Consider the following 11,367-nt stretch of genomic DNA (forward strand, 5'->3'; position numbering starts at 1 on the left):
CAGTGCAATCAAACTAGAACTCAGGACTAAGGAAATCAATCAAAACCGCTCAACTACATGGAAACTGAACAACCTGCTCCTGAATGACTACTGGGTACATAACGAAATGAAGGCAGAAATAAAGATGTTCTTTGAAACCAATGAGAACAAAGATACAACATACCAGAATCTCTGGGACACATTTAAAGCAGTGTGTAGAGGGAAATTTATAGCACTAAATGCCCACAAGAGAAAGCAAGAAAGATCTAAAATTGACACTCTAACATCGCAATTAAAAGAACTAGAGAAGCAAGAGCAAACACATTCGAAAGCTAGCAGAAGACAAGAAATAACTAAGATCAGAGCAGAACTGAAGGAGATAGAGACACAAAAAACCCTCCAAAAAATCAATGAATTCAGGAGTTGGTTTTTTGAAAAGATCAACAAAATTGACAGACCACTAGCAAGACTAATAAAGAAGAAAAGAGAGAAGAATCAAATCGACACAATTAAAAATGATAAAGGGGATATCACCACCGACCCCACAGAAATACAAACTACCATCAGAGAACACTATAAACACCTCTACGCAAATAAACTGGAAAATCTAGAAGAAATGGATAATTTCCTGGACACTTACACTCTTCCAAGACTAAACCAGGAAGAAGTTGAATCCCTGAATAGACCAATAGCAGGCTCTGAAACTGAGGCAATAATTAATAGCCTACCAACCAAAAAAGTCCAGGACCAGATGGATTCACAGCTGAATTCTACCAGAGGTACAAGGAGGAGTTGGTACCATTCCTTCTGAAACTATTCCAATCAATAGAAAAAGAGGGAATCCTCCCTAACTCATTTTATGAGGCCAACATCATCCTGATACCAAAGCCTGGCAGAGACACAACAAAAAAAGAGAATTTTAGACCAATATCCCCGATGAACATCGATGCAAAAATCCTCAATAAAATACTGGCAAACTGGATTCAGCAGCACATCAAAAAGCTTATCCACCATGATCAAGTGGGCTTCATCCCTGGGATGCAAGGCTGGTTCAACATTCGCAAATCAATAAACATAATCCAGCATATAAACAGAACCAAAGACAAGAACCACATGATTATCTCAATTGATGCAGAAAAGGCTTTTGACAAAATTCAACAGCCCTTCATGCTAAAAACGCTCAATAAATTCGGTATTGATGGAACGTACCTCAAAATAATAAGAGCTATTTATGACAAACCCACAGCCAATATCATACTGAATGGGCAAAAACTGGAAAAATTCCCTTTGAAAACTGGCACAAGACAAGGATGCCCTCTCTCACCACTCCTATTCAACATAGTGTTGGAAGTTCTGGCTAGGGCAATCAGGCAAGAGAAAGAAATCAAGGGTATTCAGTTAGGAAAAGAAGAAGTCAAATTGTCCCTGTTTGCAGATGACATGACTGTATATTTAGAAAACCCCATTGTCTCAGCCCAAAATCTCCTTAAGCCGATAAGCAACTTCAGCAAAGTCTGAGGATATAAAATTAATGTGGAAAAATCACAAGCATTCTTATACACCAGTAACAGACAAACAGAGAGCCAAATCAGGAATGAACTTCCATTCACAATTGCTTCAAAGAGAATCAAATACCTAGGAATCCAACTTACAAGGGATGTAAAGGACCTCTTCAAGGAGAACTACAAACCACTGCTCAGTGAAATAAAAGAGGACACAAACAAATGGAAGAACATACCATGCTCATGGATAGGAAGAATCAATATCGTGAAAATGGCCATACTGCCCAAGGTAATTTATAGATTCAATGCCATCCCCATCAAGCTACCAATGAGTTTCTTCACAGAATTGGAAAAAACTGCTTTAAAGTTCATATGGAACCAAAAAAGAGCCTGCATCTCCAAGACAATCCTAAGTCAAAAAAACAAAGCTGGAGGGATCACGCTACCTGACTTCAAACTATACTACAAGGCCACAGTAACCAAAACAGCATGGTACTGGTACCAAAGCAGAGATATAGACCAATGGAACAGAACAGAGTCCTCAGAAATAATACCACACATCTACAGTCATCTGATCTTTGACAAACCTGAGAGAAACAAGAAATGGGGAAAGGATTCTCTATTTCATAAATGGTGCTGGGAAAATTGGCTAGCCATAAGTAGAAAGCTGAAACTGGATCTTTCCTTACTCCTTATCCGAAAATTAATTCAAGATGGATTAGAGACTTGAATGTTAGGCCTAATACCATAAAAATCCTAGAGGAAAACCTAGGTAGTACCATTCAGGACATAGGCATGGGAAAAGACTTCATGTGTAAAACACCAAAAGCAACGGCAGCAAAAGCCAAAATTGACAAATGGGATCTCATTAAACTAAAGAGCTTTTGCACAGCAAAAGAAACTACCATCAGAGTGAACAGGCAACCTACAGAATGGGAGAAAATTTTTGCAATCTACTCATCTGACAAAGGGCTAATATCCAGAACCTGCAAAGAACTCAAACAAATTTACAAGAAAAAAACAAACAACCCCATCAAAAAGTGGGCAAAGGATATGAACAGACATTTCTCAAAAGGAGACATTCATACAGCCAACAGACACATGAAAAAATGCTCATCATCACTGGCCATCAGAGAAATGCAAATCAAAACCACAATGAGATACCATCTCACACCAGTTAGAATGGTGATCATTAAAAAGTCAGGAAACAACAGGTGCTGGAGAGGATGTGGAGAAATAGGAACACTTTTACACTGTTGGTGGGATTGTAAACTAGTTCAACCATTATGGAAAACAGCATGGCGATTCCTCAAGGATCTAGAACTAGATGTACCATATGACCCAGCCATCCCATTACTGGGTATATACCCAAAGGATTATAAATCATGCTGCTATAAAGACACATGCACACGTATGTTTATTGCAGCACTATTCACAATAGCAAAGACTTGGAATCAACCCAAATGTCCATCAGTGACAGACTGGATTAAGAAAATGTGGCACATATACACCATGGAATACTATGCAGCCATCAAAAAGGATGAGTTTGTGTCCTTTGTAGGGACATGGATGCAGCTGGAAACCATCATTCTTAGCAAACTATCACAAGAACAGAAAACCAAACACTGCATGTTCTCACTCATAGGTGGGAACTGAACAATGAGATCACTTGGACTCGGGAAGGGGAACATCACACACCGGGGCCTATCATGAGGAGGGGGGAGGGGGGAGGGATTGCATTGGGAGTTATACCTGATGTAAATGACGAGTTGATGGGTGCTGACGAGTTGATGGGTGCAGCACACCAACATGGCACAAGTATACATATGTAACAAATCTGCACGTTATGCACATGTACCCTAGAACTTAAAGTATAATAATAATAATAAATTACTTTAAAAAAGATCCATCCTCTTTCTCTTCCTCTATTCTCTAAATAATGTTGAGACTAAGTTATACCCAAAGCTCACTTTACAAAATATTTCCTCAGTACTTTGCAGAAAACATCAGACAAAAATGCCATTTTAAGAGTTGTGTTTTTCTTTTAGGATGTAAGCTCCTCAAGAGCAGGGAAAATGTTTTCTCTATGTTCTATTGTGCCTAGTACACTGTAAATGCTCAATAAATATTGATGATGGGAGGTAGTGAGTCTTGATGATAAGGGCGAGAAACTGAAATCCCAAACACTGTTTTGTTGCTTATTTTATTGTGACTGCAGATTAAATTGGGGACTATTGGCCCTTTTGGATAATTGTCCCAAATATTACATTCAAATAAAAGTGCAATGGAGAAAAAAAATAGAAGACTTGGAATTAAAAGATTAAAATGTACTTTTGGCCCTGCTAAATCACTTTAGGAAAGTTGAATAATATCCCTTAGTCTATTTTTTAAATCTATAAATGGTTGCATTAACTGTATGTTTCCTAAAGTCTACATTAGTTCTAAAATTATTTTTTCTCTTGCATGAAGTTATTATGCTCCACATATTTAAGGGATTACAGGTTTAAGATAATATAAATGTATATTGTGAAATGCTGGCCATTTATTAAAATGTGTGTAATGAAATCTGTTGTTATACTGGGGGCAGGGAGCAAGAAGGGGGTGGATATCTTACTCAGTGATAGCAGTGACATTGAATTAAACAACAAGTTTTCCATTTTGTTACTTGATCAATTCAAGAAAATATCTTAAAGGCATATGAAAAGGTCACTGCAAATCTCACATTTCTGCTATTCTATTATGAAGAACCCACTGAAAATATTTTGAAATAGCCACTTTGCCTGTGGAAAGTTTACAGAGCAAATTGACAATATGTCTTCACTGGCAAAGGCAACCCATGAACCTGCAACAAGCCAATTTATCGCTTTTCGTTTATTTTGTTTTAGATAGATGTAGCTTGAAGTGTTTTTATTTTTAGTGTGAATAATAAAACTGAGGGTGATAGGAATCTATTTGGCTCTAAGCTACCACCACTGGAATTACCAGGACTTTAAAATTCTCTCTTGCAATGGGAGATTGCTGGGCCCTTACACAATCTTCTTGGGAGCCGTTACAATAGGCCAATTAGAGCTGCTTATCGGTTTCCACTGTGACACCTCCTGGCCTTATTCCTTCCTGCGCCTCAAGCCCCTAGCACAATGGTTATGTCCTGTCTTCAAATGCTAGTCATGCTGGACCCTGGGGCCTTGATGGCTATAGTTCCCTATGCTACTCAATAGGAGAAGAAAGGGACATTTTTCTATCATTGCTGTAATTATTAATGACTTTCCTATGAGTTAGATTTACTGTTTTGTTTTTTTCATCTTTGATGAACTGGGATCAACAGCTCATTGCATGTAGATCAGAAAACAATTGATTGTTATAACTAACTGTATCTGTCCCACTAACAATCAGCTTTAGAGCTTGCTTCAAGTACTTTGCCAATCACTTTTCTGGATAAGTCTCTTTTGTCTCTTTATTTGTTTAGAGTCATGATTCCTATGTACCGGGTACTTCTTCCTCAGACTTAACATTTTCCACAGAGGTCCTTTATAGTTGCTTCCAAACAACCTGAATAGTGCTTGCTAGTGCCAGATTTTTGGAAATAGATATGCATATTAGCCACCATCCCACTCCACCTTGACCTCAGGAATCATGTTCCTAGTAAGCCAGAACATTCCAAGTGCAGCATGAGCTTGTTATCAATCAAGGATCCTTGTTATCAAACAAGGATCAAGAAAATTGATTCACTCTAATGATTTTTAAAAATGATATATTGACAAATTATAGTTGTATATATTTATGGAGTAAAAAGCTATGTAATGATATTTGAATGCAATGTGGAATGTTTAAATCAAGCTAATTAACCTATTCATCACCTCAAATATGTGGCATTTTTGTGATAAGAAACATTTGTGGCTTACTCTCTTAGCTATATTGAAATATGCAGTACTCAGTGATTAACTACATTCGCCACACTGTGCAATAGATCTCAAAACACAAACAAACCACAACAACAAAAACCAAAACCAAACTCATTCTTCCTATCTAAGGCTTTGCACCCTTTGTTATCGTGTCGCCATTCCTCCACCATCCAGTCTCAGGTAAACACCTCTTCCCTATTTGTTTCTATGAGTTCAATTGTTTTAGACTCCACACGTCAGTGAGGACATTCGGTATTTGTCTTTATGTGTTTAGCTTATTTCACTTAGCATGATGTCCTCCAATTCCATCTATGTTGTCATAAATGACTCTAGTGATTTTTCACCTTCCTGTACTTTTGGAAAACTCTATAAAATATTTCTTTCCAGTTCCTTACTTTTCCCCCTTATCATTTCCTAGAGTTAAATACAACCTTCCTTTTGTTACTCTCCACACCTAAGACCCAATTCAGAAGTCTAATTTCTATATTGTGATGACGATAAAAGTATTGATAAGTAGATGAATAGATAAATAGATATGTGTGTATTTGATATAGGATACATATATTTGACATGTATCTTGCTATATAGCAAGAATGTTCTAGGGATCTACAGATAAATGGAATCTTAAGATTTGCCCTATTTGCATAGTGTGACAGGTACAACTCTTAAGCCTATAGCCCCCTCTACTGGGAGGATTTTCCCAGATTTATTATATGCATCTTAAGCAGGTGGTCTTTGTAAACCTTCTTTGAGTACTCTTGATCATGCCCTAATTAACTTAAAATCCCACCACTGTTCTGATTTATAGGATGCTACATGGATCCAAGCTTTTAAAGTGCCTGAAGTCTGTTTCTCAATAAACTTCATTTTCACTCACTCTGAAGATTTGGTGATGGGTTCGAAGTCTGTGTTCACCATAAACAGACCTTTTTTTTAACCTTTCTTTCCCTCTTGAACATCAGTGCTCATGAGGTTTCTTAGGGATAGCATCTTATTAATTGACTATTGGACATAATGTATTAGGTGTCTGTCATGTACACCATAAGAAGAATATCTGTAGATACAGAGAAAGATGTGAGGTACCTTGTTTGGTATGTTTCCATACTTGACTTTTGCATATGGTTAAAAAAAAAATGTAACACATAGGGTAGATGACTTTTATAATTTGTGTTCTGAAACTACTTAATAGCCCCAAATAATACCTTTTTCTTGAAAAGAGGACATGAAGTTCCCCAAGCATACTCCCAGACCCTTAAGTCAACACAAGCTGACCCAGACTAAGTATTGAGAATGCTGTTCTTCTCTGAGGCTCTGACTTGTTACAGGAATATGGGTTCTGCCAACTCTCCTAGGAGGGAGAACTAAAATTCTGTCCATCATCCTCATAGGTATGAGGTTCCCAAGAATGAGAGCAGTGCTATTCTGGGAGGCCTTTGGGTTGCAGTGGAAGGAGCCCTGGGTGAGTTATGAGTGAGTTGGGGAATACTATCTTTTAAGAAGCACTATTTACTTCCCTTTTGGGGGTAGAATAGTAGAAATGACAAATGCAAATTTTTTAAATGATAAGTTTTAGGTTCCTTGGATCACATTAAACTAAAAATTTCAAAATTGTAGACTATCTGTACCTATCCAAACGCATACTTGTGCAATGAGTACTTTAAAATTAAGTAGACAAAAAGGTACATGCAGAAATAGAAATTGCAACAGTCACATGATGTGAATTATGTCTTTTAAATACTCATTAGCAAAAATGATCTCAATCATCATTATCAATCATCATCATTATAGTTGACATTTATTGGTCATTCATCATGTTTAACTCTTCTCTGTTTCTTTGCAGGCAATAGCCAAGTTGGAAATAAGTTTGGGGAATTAGAGGTCTAATAAAGAAAAAACCCACTGCTCTGGTATTGGGGAATAAATTTTGTTTGTGTCATTAAGTTGATGATAGTACACAAGAAAATAAAATCTCCCAATAAAAACATGGAGCTTTGATGGGCACGGTGGCTCATGCCTGTAATCCCAGCACTTTGGGAGGCCAAGGCAGGCAGATAGCCTGAGGTCAGGAGTTCGAGATCAGCCTGGACAACATGGTGAAACCCCATCTCTACTAAAAATACAAAAATTAGCCAAGCGTGATGGCAGGCACCTGTAATCCCAGCTACTGAGAGGCTGAGGCAGGAGAATTGCTTGAACCTGTGAGGCAGAGGTTGCAGTGAGCTGAGATCACATCATTGCACTCCAGCCTGGGTGATGAGAGCGAGATTTTGCCTCAAAAACAAAACAAAACAAACAAACAAACAAAACATGGATCTTGAGGTAGCTTTCAGCTCAGCTCAGCTCAGCTTTGTGGGCTGTGTAGATAGTATTGTTTGAAGTCTCTAGAAATAGGCTGGAAAAGATAATGTATAGAACAAAAGACAGAGTTTTAAGATAAACTTTTCCTTTCCTTCCCACCTCCCTCCCTTGCTCCCTTCCCTCCTTTCTTCCTTTCTTTCTTTCCTCCATTCCTCTCTTTGTTTTCTTTTTTTTTTCTTTTTATTTCTAAGACACAGCTATTTAAAAATCTGTAGACCTTCTCTATGATCTTTGGTTGGTCCTTGTTTGGTTCTAGGATGGGCACCTCTTTAAACTCTATAGCATTAATCTGTTTGCTCTTGAATTGTTATGAACCAGGAGTCATATCTGAAAGCAAAAAGCCTTTTCGTTAATAACCCTTAAGAAATGCAGTATATACAAAGAGACCAAGAATAAACTATTGTGAAGCTGGCCGTGTAGGCAGCATCAAACAGATGGCATAAACATCTCTTTAGCAGCGGGAAATTCGTGTTATATACTGAATCAGGGCAGAGGTGTTTCAATCATTATCTTTTTCTAACTCTTTTTTAAATTAGGTTTTCTTAAGTTATGGCCACTTCCTTGGGACCATCTAGGAAAGGCATACATTGCATAGTGCCAGGACCAAAATACCAAAGCAGGTCCCACCTCACCCCTAAGCCTGAGGCTCTTTATATAGGGTACTAGCTCTCTCTGGCACACTGTCTCTTTTGCCTATTAAAGTCAACTTTCAGGAAGAGTTCCAAAGGTAACTGTCATGAATGTGACAGTGACAGAAAGCTGAAAGTTAATCTTTCTAACATCACTTTTATTTGCCTTTTAACAGAACAACATTTTAAGCAAAGGAATTGAAACTTTTATTCTGGAATTTCAAGTCTTTTTGGAGAGTTTGTAGGGGATGTATATGGATAGGGCATGAATTCCTTTTGAACCCCCTTTCTTACCCTTCCTCCTTTCCTACTGAATTCATATTATATAGACATCTATCAACAAAGCAAACAAATAATTTGAATCCTGTTTCAGCCATTTGCTACAAAGATGCTCTTGGGCAAAGTATTGGACCTGTCTCTGAATTTTCTTCATTTGCAAAATATGTAAGGACTAAATTAAGTAATATATAAGGTGTTATATCTGTCCCCTAATATTAATTCTTCATCACACATGATAAACATTTGTTTTCCAGAGATGAATTGAGTGGTTCTTCTCTTTACTCCACAGTGAAAATTAAACCGTGCCAAACCATTTGTTTATTCTCTCACTTCCATGCACCAAAAGTTTGCAGCCTCTCTTGCATTAAATTTTGCAAGAAATGCAAAATGATTAACATTTGGAATATTAAGCATGACTTTAAGTAGTAATAGCAGAAAAAGAAGGTCCTTATAATTCAAAGATTATTATTAAATTGTTGTATTTAAACTATAACTTTAACATATCATTTGGAAGGCTATTGCTAAGGTGGTTTGATAGGAGTAAAAAACTAGTTGAAAAGTCGGATGGAGGGATAAGGGAACCAGATGGAGGGATAAGGGAATAAAATAAGAAAATGACAAATACAGCAAAAGAGAGCTGAGGACCTTATGAGACGGTGAGGAGTGAGGACACAGCTGACCTACATGTGACATGCCAAAATCATGTTTGAGCTTCTAGGTGGCAGGGAGCAGGCGGGGATGCTATGCATGGTGTTGAAGATAAGGACTTTCCCAGCTGAAGAGACTATGAGGAAAACGAAAGGATAGACATCCTTTTTATACTTGTTTAGACTGTTCCAAAGGCTGGTCTTCCAGGCGTTTCTGTCTCAATATATGCAAAAGCAAAACAAAGTGGCAGAGATAGTTACACATTTCAGTCTGGAAGTGCATTCCTGTCAGAACACCTAATTGCTTTGATCCAGTATTCTTCTTCTTCTTCTATTTTTTCCCCAGAGAATCTAAGCAGATCACAATGATGAAGACTCTCCTTTGAGAAAGCCAGAAGGCAGGCATATCTGCACGCTTGCTCTTTCAGTCGACCTTTGTTACAGATGATTTGGCATTTTCCCTACTTCCAAACCCCAAATTAAGTCTAGGCCTCTCATCAGTTTATTTTCAAAATCATGTCATCTTATTTTTCTTGCATGAAATATACAGATGGGTTTTTGTGATAAGGCACTCATTTCTAGTTTCTTTACTCTTCTCCTTCTTGCATATAGTTGAGGGCATGTTAAAAAATTATCAGCAATTTGTATTGTATATAATTCAGTCACTTGAATTTGTATTCTCTAATCTTTGGCATACAAAAGAAAAGATAACATGAAACAAGTTCTTTTATCATGGCAGGGTTTGCTTGGCATGGAATATACATTTAGTCTAATTGCTCATTCAGTAGGGAGTTGCTGGAGTAGGTTGGGATGGGGGATAGACTGCAATGTTACTGTGTACTTTGCTCTAAGTGAAAATCAGAAAAGGGGATAATTAATTTTCTTAGGGTTGTGTTATCAATTACTGTGTTCTCTTTTGCTTTTTAGATAATAGCCATGGTGTTTGTGCCAAATTATTTCAAGAGACTATGTGGCATGTGTAATGAACAGTAGCTAGGAATGGAAAGGATCGACATAGTGCATGAGGCTCTTTATGGAGACGAGAACTGCAATCTTTATTGTAAGAGACTTCCATTTTCAGGCACAGGAAGTTTCCTCAAGAAGACTGAACCCATCTAATGTGCACTGGGTGGAGGAAATATGGTTTAAAGAAGTGTCCTAGGTAAATATACAAACAGATGCATGAGTCTCAGAGGTATAGATCTGACTACTGATTAGGATCAGATCATTGGTTGGGGTCTTATCTTCAGCATAAAGTGAACAATTGAGATTTTGCTGGGCTAGGTTCTCCTTCATACAAAAATTATCATCTTGGAGCCAGAATTTGGATTTGGGAATTGACAAAGGTCAATTATATATTTTGTGCCTTGTGCCTGCAAGGAACAACTAGCCATTTTCTAGAATCATGGGTAGTCGTAAGAAGTTAGAAGCAAAATTATACGGTCTTGATCATGACCTTACTTTGTATTTTCTCAAAATTTCCTAGCTACAGTTTCAACAACATACATTTATATTTGTTTGGCAATGGCTCCTACTACTTCCTCCAGGATTCCAGGGAGTTTGAGAGTAGATGCTTTCATCTTCCTAGTGTTTGGCTCATGTTAAGGACATATTAAATGCTTATAAAATGAGTGAACACATAAATGACTTCTAGCCCATAAAGCTTTTAAAAATTACAGAAAAGGTCAGATGGCTTTTGTAGAGTCAGCCAAGATCTCCTGACTCGCTGACTGATTTTTCTTTCAATAAACACATATTTGGTACCAGGAATAATGAGAGGGTAGATTAACACATGGTGATCTCTTTGCTAAATACAGGGCACATTGGAAAGGGGTTATAGAGTAAATACAATGAAGAACAAGCATGCTTTCTGCTTTTAAGCAACAATAATCCAGTGAACTACACAAGGAGATAAACAAAGAGTTAATAAATGTACAAATTATTCTAACAGAAGTGTGTCTATGGTTCTCTATGAGTGGAGATGAGTCAGTCTGGGAGGTTCAGAAAGGTGCTAAGAGGAGGTAAAAATACGAGCTTTAGCCTTGACCTTCAAAGGGAAGCTAACTTGGCA

The sequence above is a fragment of the Macaca mulatta genome, chromosome 9 (assembly GCF_049350105.2).
Source record: "Macaca mulatta isolate MMU2019108-1 chromosome 9, T2T-MMU8v2.0, whole genome shotgun sequence".
Classification (NCBI taxonomy): Eukaryota; Metazoa; Chordata; class Mammalia; order Primates; family Cercopithecidae; genus Macaca; species Macaca mulatta.